Here is a 15,513-nt window from a genome sequence, read left to right as displayed (position 1 = left end):
GAATGTGGGGCCCAGAGAGGTGGCACTCAGTCAGCCAGCTGGTGCGGCAGAGTGGGGCTCAGGCCGGGCGCCTCCTCAGCTGGGACTGGTCAGGAGGGAAGGAACATGGCAGGAAGATCCCTCCCCTGGGGCAGGGCAGGGGGAGATGGCAGGGGCCACCGGGCGCTGATGGCCAGGCAGGGAAGGTAACAGGTGGTGCTATGGTCCATGCCCTGCTTCCCCCTTGAGCTTCAGGCCAGCCCTGCTACTGCCCTGGTCACAGCGCTAGAAAACGTCCGCCCTCCCAGGAGGGAGATGAAGGTACAAGATGAAGCAAGGGGCAGTCAGAGGAATAGAGAAGGACACTGGGTTCTAGATTTTCCCAGTGAAATCTAGAATCTCCAGACACTTTGTAGCTGCCTGAACTTGGACAGGGTCTCCCTGTGTTGCCCAGGCTGGAATGCAGTGGTGTGATCATAGTTCACCGCAGTCTCGAACTCCCAGGCTCAAGCAATCCTCCCACCTCAGTCTCCCCAGTAGCCGGGACTATAGGCATGCATCACCATGCCGGACTAATTTTTTTTTTTTCTGTAGTCGGGGTCTCACTCTGTGGCCCAGGCTGACCTCCAACTCCTGGGCTCAAGTGATCCTCCTGCCTTGACCTCTCAAAATGCTGGGAATACAAGAATGAGCTACTGTGTCTTGCCCTTAATTTCCACTTCATGATGGAGAAAATGGAATAGGCTTGTTCTGAGGGCAGAATAAACTAACGGGTATAACTGTAAACCTCTGTACCGATGTGAGGGAGACTGCCCGTTAGCTGCAGTGGCTATTGTGTAGTCTGGTCTCTCCCTGGGGGCTGTGGCAGTACCATCCCACCAGCCAGCTCCTAAGCAGTGTTAGGCTCAGGCCCAGGGTCCATCTGTCCCAGCTCCTCTGTGCCTGGTGAAGGCCTATGACCTGCGCCAGCCTGACAAGGGGGCCAAAACCCAACTTGGATGACTGAGAATGATGGCCAGGGCTTCCTGTCCAGAAACGTGCCCCCTGAAGGCCTCAGCTGCTGCAGCTCCACCACAGCACCCCAGATTTCTGGGCCCTCTCGTGTCTGCTTGAAGGTCAAGGGCATCCTGAGAAGCTGCCCTCAGGCAGGGACCGGCGGCATGGAGGCGACCATCGGGGTTGGAGTGTTTCCAAGCATGAAGGGGAACTGAGAACTGTGGGAATGGGCTTTGTGTAGTGCAGGGTGGGCTGGGCCTCGTGGGAGGGGGCTTGCTCCCAAGAGCTCAGACTGATGGGGTCCTGGGGTGGAGAGGAGAGGGGCTCGGCAGAGGTGGGGTTGGGGACACCATAGGGTGTTTGCAGGTCATCCAGAGTGGGCTGGCCAGGCAGTGGGAGGTGGGGGAGCTGTGCGGGGAAGGAAAGAGGAAGCCAAGGGGAGAGGGGGATGGGCTGCTGGGGATGGAGTGGGGGTGGGGGCTGGGGACCTGGAGCCACTTTGGCCGCAGCCACTTCGCTTCTCCCGGTTTCGGTTTGTAAATAGCTGCCGGCTCCGTGGGGCGGGATGGGCCTGTCCCTTCTGCGGCCTGTGTCCAGGGAAGCCCAGGTCTCAGGAGCTACAGATGCTCAAGCCCTGGATTTGGGGACCCCAGGAGGCCCACAGCCCGGTCAGCCTTTGCCTGGGTGGGTGGGTTCTGGGGGCCCAGTTCTGGGCAGTCCCAACCTGTGGTCACTGAGGTAATGCAGCTGGGCTGGGGGAGCTTCGGAACATGATGACTCGGCCACCCTGGCTTATTTATAACTGGGCCTCCGTGGCCAGAGCAGCTGCTGAGCCGCCAACTCAGCACTGAGGCTGGCCCAAAACACCAAGGCAGGCAACAGGACAGTGAGGGCCAAGCTGCCCTGACGGCCCCGCAGGCTGAACCAAGGGGTCTTGAGTTCTCCAAGGCCTCTTTGGCTGGGACTGTGATGTGATGGGCGGGACTTGGGTTTTAGGGGAGCTTCCTGTGGAGCCGGCGTCTTGAACCTCCTGGACCAAAGGGATGGTTGAGCCCAGCCAGTGAATTGGCCACTCCCAGGGGGCACAGGGCTCGGCCTTCTCGAAAAGAGCCTCTTCCTCCCGAGGTCAGATGCTGTCAGCAAACTCGACCAGAAGCAAAGTCATCTCCCCTCCCCTTCTTGCAATATCAGCTTAAAAACAAAACACGACAGATTCGGAGAAAGGGCAGTTCGGGCACCGAAGGCCCGACCCCAGGCGGGCTGGCAGGTGGGAGAAGCATGGGTCTTTGCTGAGGCGCCCACGTCACCCCACACCAGCACCCACCTCCTCGGCAGCTGGGAAGGGCTGGCCCTGCCCCACCCTGCAAATCACCGCGTCGTCTTTGTGAGGAAGCGTGCTAGGCGGTGTCAGGCCCTTTCCCAAGGTTTGCAGGAATAAAGCCTCCTAAAAGCCTATTCCTCCCAGATCAGTGTGGCCTCTGCCGCCCCTGATTCCATCAGCACCCTGTCTGCCAAACGTGGGCCTGCTCCTCCCAACTCCAAGCCTTGCTCCAGTGTGGAACCCCCACTGGCCTCGCCTGTTCCCCTCTCTGCCAAGATCTACACCAAGTTCTACCTCCAAGGCCCCAGCCTCGTGCTGTCCCCAAAGCTTTGGCTCTTGGGATGCAAAGCCCAACGAATGTCAGAACCGGGGTGGGAATGGGCGAGGGGTTTTAGACCATGGATGCTGAGGTACTGCAGGAAAGAGGAAGGTGGGCCTAGAGAGGGAGAGATGGCGGTGGCACCTGGCAAGTGCAGAGCTGAGAGCAGAGCCACGTGCCCTGACTCCCTACCTAGCGCTCTCACCCCTGGACTTCTGACCTCCGGGACCACCTGCTTGGCCCCTTCCTCTTGGCGGAAGCTGTTAGGGAAGGGAGGGATGGTGGCCTGCTGTGGGGGAAACTCAGGCCACCACTGCCCGGGTCTGGGGCCTGGGGGTGCTGGGCCCACGTAGGCCCCTCTGGGCAGGGTCGGGGCGCCCAGCCTGGAGCCGCCCGGGCTGCAGCTGCCCCTGTTTCCACATCGGCAGCAGCAAGGCCGGCGCCTGAGAAAACAGGAAGCGCCCAGTCACCACAGGAAGCATGTGTGCGCCGCCTCCCCACCCCCGGCCCATTGCAAAACGCCAACAGCCCATTACCACAGGCACCGCACAGCGGCCAGGAGAAACGCTCCGGCCACCAGGCCTGCCGAGGAGCCGGACACAGCCTCCGGCCCTCACCAGCCTGGGCCAGGCCTCAGGGGGATGTCCAGCCGCGGCCTGGAGGAGCCCGGAGTCCCCCGGGCCTCGGGCCTCAGCCTTCTTCTGGGCTCTCAGCCCAATCCCCAGGCCAGCCAGGGCCAGGCCTACTTTGGCCACCCTTAAATCAGAATGTGGGGTCAGGGGTCACAAAGAACCGTTTCTCTGACCTAGTGTTTGGTGTCCAGGAACTCTGTGCCCAACCTTCACACCCTGGCAGTCCTCACTGAGGCCGCTGGCCCAGAGCCCACCATCCCCCCAGACCCCTGGGAGCCGCCTGCTGCCAGGTCCACACCTGCCACACCCTCCGCCGGGCCCCAGCCCCTCTCAACAAGGACCGTGCTGGTCCCTGGGGGTCCTGCCCCACCTTGCCTTGGGGAGGCGTGGGCCCTCCTCCTCCCACCCTGCCGGCCCTCACTCACCTCTTGCTTCTGGTTCCCCAGGCCCAGCCCTCGGAAGGAGACGGGAGTCCAGGGAGGCTGAGGCCCGCTCCCGGGGAGGCCCGTGCTCCTCCAGCCCCGGGGACAGCAAGGAAAAGAGAAGAGAGCAGAGCATTTCATGGCTATAATAAATCAAAGGGGGAAGTCGGAGCAGGAGAAATAAGAAACTTCCCTTGCCTGGGCACGGGGACCTGCCAGGCAGCAGCCCCCGGGTGCCCCGCGGCCTTCCCTCCTTCCTCCTGCCTCCCTGGCCAGTGCCCAGATCTCTCTTCAGGCCTAGGTACCCCCATCTACCCAGAGACACCCGCCCCTGGACACCCAACAGCCCTCCTCACTGCACTCCCCAGGCTGGCACCTCTCCACTTGGCCTCAGTTTCCTCTTAATTGGCACAGAAAGCCCTGGGTCATGTAGTCAGGCTGCCCAGCAGAGAAGGATGAAGACAGAAGACAGGCAGTGCCCCCTCTGAAACAAGGACCCTCAGTGGACAAAGGGTGGGGTGAGGTGTCCTGAGAACTCCTAGTGGGACAGTTGGAGCTGCATGGACAAACGTCTGGGAGCCAAGACGAGAGGGAGAGGCAGCAGAGTTCAGAGCAGAGATGGGGCCAGCCCCAGGCCGTGACAGCTGGCAGGCCCTCAACCATCAACCTCAACCATCCCTGAACTTCTCCCCAGCCAGACCAGGTGGCCCGGGGCCTGGGGCTTGAAGGGCCTAGAGGTCACCATGGGGCATGAGATGTCCACAGCCTTGGGACATAACCTGGGTGTATCTTCTTGGAACATCCACTCAGGTAGAATACTGAGAGGGGAAGATGTTTTTAAGAAAGGGGAGGGAAATCCCCACACATTAAAGAGAAGGATGCAAACTTACATGATTTTTTAAAGATAAAATAAGGAATTTCAGGCTGGGCACAGTGGCTCACACCTGTAATCCCAGCACTTTGGGAGGCCGAGGCAGGTGGATCCCCTGAGGCGAGGAGTTCGAGACCAGCCTGCTCAACATGGTGAAACCCCTGTCTCTGCTAAAAATACAAAAATTAGCCAGGTGCAGTGCCGCATGCCTGTAATCCCAGCTACTCAGCTATTCGGGAGGGTGAGGCAGGAGAATTGTTTGAATCTGGGAGGCGGACGTTGCAGTGAGCCGAGATTGTGCCACTGCACCCCAGCCTGGGAGTCAGAGTGAGATTCCCTCTCAGAAAAAAAAAAGGCTGGGCTTGGTGGCTCACGCCTATAATCCCAGCACTTTGGGAGGCCAAGGCAGGCGGATCACGAGGTCAGGAATTCGAGACCAGCCTGGCCAACATGGTGAAACCTCGTCTCTACTAAAAATACAAAAATTAGCCAGGGTGTGGTGGCACGCGCCTGTAGTCTCAGCTACTTGAGAGGCTGAGGCAGGAGAATAGCTTGAACCCGGGAGGCGGAGGTTGCTGTGAGCCAAGTCCATGGCATTGCACTCCAACCTGGGTGACAGAGTGAGACTCCGTCTCAAAAAAAACAAAAACAAAACCAAAATAAGTAAATAAACAAATGGAGAAATGCCTAGCTCAGAAGTTTGCAATGAGGAACAAATGAGGCTGTGGAGTGGGGCCTTGGGGTAATTGTTTGGCCGGCAACATACTGTGGCCACCCTCTTGTCGCCTCCCTCTCGCCTGCCTGAGTTGGGGTGAACACTCCAGCTCCCTACTGTTCTCTGAGAACCCCCAGGGCCCCTCCCTGGCCTCCCTCTGGCCCTTCCTGACCCGGGGAAGTGCTGAAGCTGAGGCTCCCAGCCCCACCCTCAAGGGGCTCCCTCTCTGGGACAGAAACCTTAGAGGCCTCCACTCCTACCCTGGGAGGACTCCCCACTTCTGCTCACACTTCATGCCCCTTACATGACATCCCCGTCCCCGCCCCAAGACTGCCTTAATAACTAGAGGTATTCACCAGGCACTCTACATACACAGCATCTTGTAATCCTTAACGCTGCAGGTGTTCTCATCCCCATTTCACAGATAAGGAAATGGAGGATCGGGGAGGACTGACAGGTGCAAGCTCAGCTGGCTAGAAAGGGGCATGGCTGGCCGGGCGCAATGGCTCACACCTGTAATCCCAGCACTTTGGGAGGCCAAGGCAAGTGGATCACCTGAGGTCAGGAGTTCGAGACCACCCTGGACAACATGGTGATACCCCATCTCTACTAAAAATAAAAAAAAATTAGCCAGGCATGGTGGCAAGTGCCTGTAATCCCAGCTACTCAAGAGGTTGAGGCAGGAGGCTGAGGCACAAGAATAGCTTGAACCCAGGAGGCAGAGGTTGTAGTTAGCCGATATCATGCTATTGCATTCCAGCCTGGGTGACAGGGTGACAGAGCAAGACTCCATCTCAAAAAAAAAAAAAGTAAAAAAGGGGCAGCACTGCGATGAGAACTCAGTTTTCCCGTGTGCCCATCCAGTGGAAAGCCCATGCAAACCCTGAGGCAAAGCAGCATCTCTTTGGAAAAAGACTTCAAGCCTTTTAGATTCTCACTGCTGCCTCCAGGCCCATCGCCACCACCTCTTCCCAGCTCTCCTACCCCTGTCCCTATTTTCAGTTGTCCTGCTTCTCCTGGTCCAGGCTGGAGGATATAAGAGTTGAAAAAATTCCAGCCTCTGGTTCCCATAGGAGCAGAGAAATGGTAAAATCCAGAAAGGGAACGAGCCAGGCTCCCCTTGGCTCTCAGTCCTGGGCACGAACACGTAACAGTGAGATTTAACTCCCTGGGAGACAGGCCCAAAGAGGCATCATTCCTGGTAGTGAGAACTGAGTGCATCTGCACCAGACATTCCCACATTTAAATCTCAGCTCTGCAATGGAGAGACCACCCGCTGGGTGACAACATGAAAATGGGAGAAAATGCCTCTCCTGGCCTGGAGATCTCACAGGAGGAAAATGTGTTTCTTTTTTTTTTTTTTTTTCCTTTTTGTGGAGAACGGGGTCTCGCTATATTACCCAGGCAGGTCTCGAACTCCTGGGCTCAAGCTATCCTCCCGCCTCTGCCTCCCTGAGAGCTGGGATTACAGGCGTGAGCCACCGCGCCCGGGGGAAATGTGTTTCTAACAGCCATGAGCCCAGCCCACCTTCACGCACCGGCTTGGTCCGGTACGTATGATTATTACTCCCATTTCACAGACGAGGAAACCCAACACAGCCTTGCAGGGGATTGAACCCTAATCTTGTCTAACTCCAAGTCCCATGCACTTACGTATACCCGAGATCTCCTCCTTCCTTTTCTCCTAGGAGTTCTGTACCTTCCTATCCCACAGGGTTGGGCCCTGGGTGGCAAGTTGAACCATGACTGGATGGGACTGGAGGGCTTGACCTTGCCTGGTTGAGGCTGCAGTCCCCAAATACCCAACTGCCCTTGCTCTTGGTTGGGCTGAGGGACTGCTGCCTGGGCATTCAAAGAGTTGGGGACCAGCTGCAGCAGCACCTCCCTGCCATGTTGCCTTGGGTCACCCTGCCCTCTAACCTTGTTGGTGTCTGACTTTCTTGGGAGAGGGGTATAACCCCTTCCAGGGGGCCTGCACGGTGGGGCTGGGACGCTAAGAAAGTTGCACTTGAGCTTCCTCATTGGCTCAGCTCCTTCCGAGGCCCTGGAAGGGGCCTTGGCAATTTTATTTTTGTTTTTTGGTGGGTTTTTTTTTTTTTTTAAGATGAAGTCTCACTCTGTTGCCCAGGTTGGAATGCAGTGAAGCCATCTTGGCTCACTGCAACCTCTGCCTCCCGATTTCAAGTGATTTTGCTGCCTCAGCCTCCCGAGTAGCTGGGACTACAGGAGGACTCCACCATGCCCAGCTAATTTTTTTTTATTTCATTGTATTTTTTGTATTTTTAGTACAGACAGGGTTTCACCACGTTGGCCAGGTTGGTCTCGAACTCTTGACCTCAGGTGATCCACCCACTTTGGCCTCCCAAAGTGTTGGGATTACAGGTGTGAGCCACCGCGAACGGCTGTTTTGTTTTGTTTTTGTTTTTTGTTTCTTGTTTTGAGCCAGAGTTTCGCTCTGTCACTCAGACTGGAGTGCAGTGGCGCAATCATCTCGGCTCACTGCAACCTCTGCCTCCCGGGTTCAAGCGATTCTCCTGCCTCAGTCTCCGGAGTAGCTGGGATTACAGGCATCCGCCATCACGCCCAGCTAATGTTTGTATTTTAGTAGAGACAGGGTTTCACCATATTGGCCAGGCTGGTCTCGAACTCCTGATGTCAAGTGATCCGCCCGCCTTGGCTTCCCAAAGTGCTGGGATTACAGGCGTGAGCCACTGCGCCCAGCCTCAGCAATTCTGTATTTGTGACTTTGTAATCTTTTCCTTAAAGAGTGCCTCCCAAATGGTTTTAAGCTTCAGGCTCCACGGAACCTAGATCTGTCCCCAGGGTGGGGCGGTGGAAAGCGTTCCAGCCCCCTCCCACTTGCTTTTTGCATGCTGGCTCTGGGGCTTTGGGTGAAACGCCCCACTTTGCCATCTATACAATAGGGATGAATGATGCGATGCGACGTTCAGGGGACCCTCTGTTCAAAACTCGCCCAACCCACAGAGACCTTCACAAACCTGCACTTGGTGCATCCCCAACAGCCCTGTGGGGAAAACCGAGCTCCTACCCCCATTTTCCAGCTGAGATAACTGAGGCGTGGAGCCCCGCTGCCTCTCGTCACTGAGGCGGAGTGAGCAGGCTGGAGCCTCATCCCCCATTGCTCCCTGGGGTCTCCTCCCGGGATGCCCAGCCCGGGTAGCAGGAGGGGGAACTCCAGGGTGCGGGGGCGCTCTGGGGACACCAGGGGCGGAGGCGGTGTCCCGCACTGTCTCACCGCAGGGCCGACCTCGGCCCTTATCTGCTCCGGCAGCTTCCGCCCCCCCACCCCAGCCCCCGCCGCAGGCCCGGCCCCCGGCCCCGCCCCCCGAGGGCCCCTCCCCCGCGCCGCCCGCCCCCATGGGAGCGCCCGGAGCTGCCCGGCTGCGGCCCAGTGGAGCGGATTGGAGGCCCAGCCCCCCAGGTGGGCAGCCGGAAGTGATAAATAACCGAGGTGGGAGGGCACCATTGCAGTGAGGCCCGAGTTGCCCCAGGATGCTCTCCCCCAACCCAATAGGAGCTCCCCAAACTAAGTTGTGTTCGCCAAAAATGGGAGGGGGTCTGAGAAGGAAGAGGAAAGGGGTCCCTTAAGGCGCCAGGGACAAGAGAAACAGTGGGGTCAGTTTAAACAGGGTTCTGGGAGGCACACGACCTCCCCCCACACTAGGAATGCTAAGTGGCCTCCCTGGCACAGGTGTGGGGGGGAAGAGAGAAGCGGAGACACCTTAGAGAAAGTGAAAAGCAAGCCACAACTGGAGATGTCTGCGGAGTGCAGCGGGGGACAGCCTCAAAAATACATCAGGAACTCTTGCAAATCAAGGAAGAAGAAAATCAAGCAATCCAATATAAAAAATAGATAACACACACGGAGCGCAAGCATGTTAGGGCAGAGGAAACAAATTTGTTCAAATACCATCTAAGGGAGGCTCAACCTCACTGCTGATGAGGGCGATGCAAATTGAGACCACAATGAGATGCTATTTACACCATCTGAAGGGCAGAAGGGAACTGTCCTTCAGCCAGAGCTGGCAAGGAGGGGAGCAGCAGACCCTCCTGCATGTGGCTAGTCAGGGTGCAGCTCCAAATAGCCCCCCAGGGAGAGCAATCTGGCCTTATCTCATGAAGTGGAGGTACAGAGGCTGTCACCCACACATCCCCCCAGGCAACAAATCAAGATAAGTTCTCTGGCATGTGCGCCAAGAGACAGGGACAAAAATATTCACAGCTGCATTGTCCCTAATAGCAAAAAAATCCTGAAATAACCGCAGGGCCCATTGATAAGAGAATGGATAAATAAATTACAGTAGACACATTCGCAGGGTAGAGATCATTCAGCAGTGCAAGTAGGTGACCCATGGGTTCACCAATATCATGAAGGAATCTTTGCACCATGGTATTGAGTGGAAAAAGTCAGTCCCAGGAGACGGATACAGGCGGCCCTCTGTATCCCTGGGTTCCACATCCATGGATTCAACCAACCTCAGATGGAAAATATTTTGGGGAAAAAATAGATGGTTGAGTCTGTACTAAACATGTACGACTTTTTTCTTGTCATTATTCCCGAAACAATACCGTGTAACAATGATTAACATAGCATTTACATTGTTTTCAGCAATCTAGAGATGATTTAAAGTATATGGGAGGATGTGGTAGGCTAAATATGCAGATATTTAATACCACACCGTTTTATATCAGGGACTGAGCATCTGTGGATTTTGGATTCTTAGGGGGTCTTGGAACCAACTCCCCTCAATCCCCGCCAGGATGCCAAAGGACAGCTGTCCTTACCCTTCTCATGAAGTTCAAAACCAAGCCAAGCCACATCTTTACAAATAACAATGTTCCTTCCCTCTTTCTAATACTTTTGTTATTAGGAGATGATATGATTACCCACATAAAAGAGTCTAGGCTGGGCACGGTAGCCCAAGCCTGTATTCCTAGCACTTTGGGAGGCCAGGAGTTCAAGACTAGCCTGGGCAACATGGCAAAACCCCATCTCTACAAAAAATGCCAAAAAAAAAAAAAATAGCCAAGCAAGTGCCTGTGGTCCCAGCTACTTGGGAGGCTGAAGTGGAGGGATCACTTGAGCCCAGAAGGCCGAGGTTGTGGTCAGCGGAGATTGTGCTATACTCCAGCATGGACAACGGAGCGAGACTCTGTCGCAAAAAACAAACAAAAAAGAAAAAGAAAAAATATATATATACATATATATCTCCACAAAAATATAAAATATCTAGAAGTAAACTTGGTAATAATTATGCAGAACCTACAGGAAAACAATTGTTAAAATCACTAAATAATGTAAAACCTTAAAACAGCTTTTTTTTTTTTTTAAGCCAACTCAAATGGAATATTGTCTAGGTATGCATATGTATGTCAGAAAAAGCTTTATCAAAAAAATAAAAGCAAGAGTCAGGCGTGATGGTGTGTGCCTGTGGTCCTAGCTTCTTGGGAGACTGGGGCGAGAGGATCATGTGAGCCCAGGAGCTTGAGACCAGCCTGGGCAACACAGAGAGACCCCATCTCTAATTTTAAAAAAAGAAAGAAAGAGGCCAGGCTTGGTGGCTCACACCTGTAATCCCAGCACTTTCAGAGGCTGAGACCGGCGGATCACTTGAGGTCAGGAGTTCAAGACCAGCCTTGCCAACATGGTGAAACCCCGTCTCTACTAAAAATACAAAAATTAGCCGGGCATGGTGGCGGGTGCCTGTAGTCCCAGCTACTCAGGAGGCTGAGGCAGGAGAATCGCTTGAACCTGGGAGGCGGAGGTTGCAGTGAGCCGAGATTGCGCCACTGCTCTCCAGCCTGGGTGACAGAGCTAGAATCTGAGAAAGGAAAGAAAAAGAGAAAAGAAAGAAAAGAAAAGAAAAGAAGGAAGGAAAAGGAAAAGGAAGGAAAAGGAAAGAAAAAGAGCGATCATCACAAAATTCAGGTTTCCCTGAAGAAGGAGACAGGGAGATGGGATAGGGGACAGGTAAGGAAATACGTAAATCAACACAAAAATTAAACAGCCTTGCAGGGACCAAAAGGACAGTGCAGAACGCACAAGGATTTTATCCCAATTTGTGCACCTGAGACAAGAGAAGGGGAAGGGGAGACATGAAATTGATTTGGACAGGCTTTTATTAAGAGTAGAGGCAAAAGCTTGTTTTTTCTAGCAGCCCACACCTGGCAGGGAAAGAGGCCTGTGTATCCAGGGGACAAGGCTAAGGGCTCCAAAGACACACCGACACCCAGGGCCTTCAGGATGGACAGGTCAGGAAGGTTGCAGGGAGGAGAAGGCCTTATCAACAGGCTAGGTTTCAATCGACTGAGATGGCAAAAGGCGAAGGACATCCCAGGCCTGCCGAGGGTGGGGTGGGGGTGACAGAACTTGCCACAGTGGAGAGGCTGGACAGACAGTAGTGGGACTCAGCTGTTCATGGTGGAGCTGCTGGTGGCGGAGGAAGAGGGGAGAGGCCCTGTGAGGTCACTGGAGCATCGCCCAGCCAGGGCTTAGGATTCAGTGGAGAAAATACCCCAGGAACTCATGAGGAAGCTAAGGCCGCCTGGAAAGAACGACTTGAGAAAGGACTGGGGTCAGGGGTTTCAGAGGGGCAGGCCTCCTTTGGAGAAGCTGAGCCTGTGGCCCTGGGGGAGCTGCTGTGCCTCTTTCTAGCTGTGACCCTGGGTAATGTGCTCACCATCCTGAGCCCCAGATGCCTTTCAATAAGAGACTGCCACCTGCCTGCTAACCCCCATGGGAGGAAGCCCTGTGACAAGGAGAAGTCCGGATTTCTCACTAGAGATCACACTTTGGAAGCATCCATCCCCAGCCCGTCTCTAGCCCTCGACTGCCAGAGTGGAGGGAAGGATGTCAAAGCATTGGCCATTGCCAGGTCAGCCAGTCTTGCAGGGGCCAGAGACAGATTCTGGGCATTGAAGTGAAGTCAGAGAAATGGATCTGTGGCTTCCCGATCCCAGACACCTCTCAGCCACTTAGAGCCACGCAGGACCCAGGCCCATCCAGCTCTGCTGAAGTTTGTCTGTCCAGCACTTCAACCCAGGAAAATCCTATGGCCTCCAAACCAACTGATAAATGTGTCAGAAAACACTCATTTGTGGCCACGCGGGCATGGTGGCTCACGCCTGTAATCCCAGCACTTTGGGAAGTCGAGGCGGCAGATCACCTGAGGTCATTCGAAACCAGCCTGGCCAACATGGTGAAACCCCGTCTCTACCAAAAATACAAAAATTAGCCGGGCATGGTGGTGGGTGCCGGTAATCGGGGGACTGAGGCATGAGAATCACGTTAACCTGGGAGGCGGAGGTTGCAGTGAGCCGAGATCGCACCATTGCACTCCAGCCGGCGCAACACAGCGAGACTCCATCACAAAAACAAAAAAACAGGCCGGGCACGGTGGCTCGCGTCTGTAATCCCAGCACTTTGGGAGGCCAAGGCGGGTGGATCATGAGGTCAGGAGATCGAGACCATCCTGGCTAACACGGTGAAACCCTGTCTCTACTAAAAATACAAAAAATTAGCCGGGCGTGGTGGCGGGCGCCTGTAGTCCCAGCTACTTGGGAGGCTGAGGCAGGAGAATGGCATGAACCTGGGAGGCGGAGCTTGCAGTGAGCCAAGATCGCGCCCCTGCACTTCAGCCTGGGCGACAGAGCGAGACTCCGTCTCAAAAAAAAAAAAAAAATTGTTATATTCACTTTTGAATTTTCTCTTCTGTTCCCTTTATCGTCTTTCTAAACAAAACAAAAGAATCTTATTGTCTTAATCACCAAGACACCAAGAGCTAGGCCAGAGAGAGACAGAGAGAGAGAGAAAGACAGAGAGGCTGGATGTGGTGGCTCACACCTGTAATCCCAGCACTTTGGGAGGCTGAGGTGGGTGGATCATTTGAGGTAAGGAGCTCAAGACCAGCCTGGCCAACATGGTGAAATCCTATCTCTACTACAAAAATTAGCCAGGGAGTAGTGGCCTGTGCCTATAGTTCCAGCTACTTGGGAGGCTGAAACCGGAGAATTACTTGAGCCTGGGAGGTGGAGGTTGCGGTGAGCCGAGATCATGCCACCGCACTCCAGTCTGGGTGACAAGAGTGAGACCCTCTCTCAAAAAAAAAAAAAAAAAGAGAGAGAAAGGGAAAGATTTTATATGGTGAGATTTTCATATATCTGAGATGAGATTTGATATAGCTATGCAATTTTACACATTGCATACATGTGATCATACACATCTTTTATTTATTTTTTGAGACGGAGTTTTGTTCTTGTTGCCCAGGCTAGAGTGTAATGGCGTGATCTCGGCTCACTGCAACTTCTATCTCCCAGGTTCAAGCGATTCTCCTGCCTCAGCCTCCCAAGTAGCTGGGATTACATGGATGCGCCACCACGCCTGGCTAATTTTGTATTTTTAGTAGAGTGGGTTTCTCCATGTTGGCCAGGCTGGTCTTGAACTCCCGACATCAGGTGATCTGCCCGCCTTGGCCTCCCAAAGTGCTGGGATTACTGGCATGGGCCACCATGCCTGGCCACATATGGCCATATACATCTTTCAATGTGTTGTTTGCATTATGTTAAAGTGTTAACATTTTTTACATTAGTTCTTCCCACCATAGAATCCATAATATCACTTTAATGTGTTATCTATGTTTTTTATGTATTCATTATACATAGACTTACATATACTGATACCTTTAATCACATATACATATACAATGTTTCTTTTTGTCATTATTTTAAAATAGTCTCTTACAAAATAAAAATAAGGGATCATATTAAATATTTCTGCATCTCACTTTTCTCATACACCTGGAAACTGCTGCAGATCTAATTCAGCATTTTATTAATTTGTAAATTTTTTTTATTTCTTTATTTTTGAGACAGGGTCTCACTCTGTTACCCACACTGGAGTGCACTGACAAGATCAGGGCTCACCGCAGCCTTGACCTCCCGGGTTCAAGCAATCCTTCCACCTCAGCCTTCTGAGTAGCTGGGGCTGCAGGTGTGTACCACCACACCTGGCTAATTTTAAATTTTTTTGTAGAGACGGGTTCTCAGTTTGTTACCCAGGCTGGTCTGGAACTCCTGGGCTCAAAAGATCCTCCTTCCTAAGCCTCGCAAAGTGCTGGGATTACAGATGTGAGCCACTGGGCCTTAGGAATCCGATGGGAATTCCAGGCCAGGTGGGAGGAAAGGCTAGTGCATTGGCACCAAGTAACGTTTCTGGCTGGGTCTTGCCCATTCCCTTGTTGGGTGGCCAGGAGCCCTCAGCCACCAGAGGCAGGAATGCTGACTGTGTTATTGTGAAATCATTTGCATATTGTGAAGTGCTTTGCAAAAGATGGGAGTGCTTTGCATACAGGGAGGGGGGCATTTTAGAAGTCCTAGGGCAGGATCCCTGAGTAGCTTTCTTTGCCAAGAAACTAACCCAGGGATTCCATTTTGGAACTCAGGGAGGGAACAGAACATCCTGGCAGTTGTATGGGCCCGGTGGGATGAGATGGACGGAAAGCTTCAGAAGACAAGCTGGGTCACCACGGAGAAGTTGGAGGTCTAAGGTCAACACTGCAACATGAGGTGGGACAGGCACCAGAGGCAGCCCTGAGAGCTGAGTGTGCTCTCAGAGCCCCAGCAGAGGGGAAAGTGACAGAGCAAATGGTTGGAGCTGCCACGGGAGGCTGATGAGGGTCAGAGACTTAGAGACCTGTACTCGGTCGCTATCTCTGCCCAAGAGAGTACTCACATGCCCCTTCCTGAATCTTCTTCTACAGTGGCTGATTTCCAGAGAATACAAAGTGGAAACGCCAAGCCAGACTCCCACTGCTGTTCAGGACCTAGAAGTGAGAAGTGGTATCACATACTCTGGCTTCAGGACACCCAGGCTTGAATCCTGACTCTGCCATCTGTGCCACTGTGTGACCCTGGGCTAACAGTACCCACCACAACGGGATAAGATTCAGTGAGATAATGCGAGTGTATAGCACATAGTAGGTGCTCAGTAAATTGCGGTTATAAGAACTGCCATCCAGTGTTTGCTGCCCTAGTCTAACCAAAGAGGTCAGGTCTAGCTTCCTCCAGGTGGGGGGAGCACAGAGTCCTCGCCTCCCAGGTTTGGAGTTCCCATCAGCAGGGTCCAGCCACCATGCATTGGACCCCAAAGGGTTACAAGCCCTGGAGACAGTGGCCTGAGGTTCCCAGCGAAAAACCAAAGCATAAAAATAATTCGATGAGTAAGAATAAAATTCCCTCT

The 15,513-nt window shown here is 53.8% G+C and overlaps 1 protein-coding gene across 2 annotated transcripts in view; it reads left to right on the top strand.

The window, feature by feature from the left end:
• The window catches only part of PTPMT1 (protein tyrosine phosphatase mitochondrial 1), a 212,582-nt gene that overhangs the window by 23,964 nt on the left and 173,105 nt on the right, over positions 1–15,513 (top strand). The window lies entirely within an intron of this gene.

Source organism: Macaca thibetana, chromosome 14, assembly GCF_024542745.1.
Source record: "Macaca thibetana thibetana isolate TM-01 chromosome 14, ASM2454274v1, whole genome shotgun sequence".
Lineage (NCBI taxonomy): Eukaryota > Metazoa > Chordata > Mammalia > Primates > Cercopithecidae > Macaca > Macaca thibetana.
The sequence above is the reverse complement of the archived record's forward strand: the minus strand, read 5'-3'. Positions and strand labels throughout refer to the sequence as shown.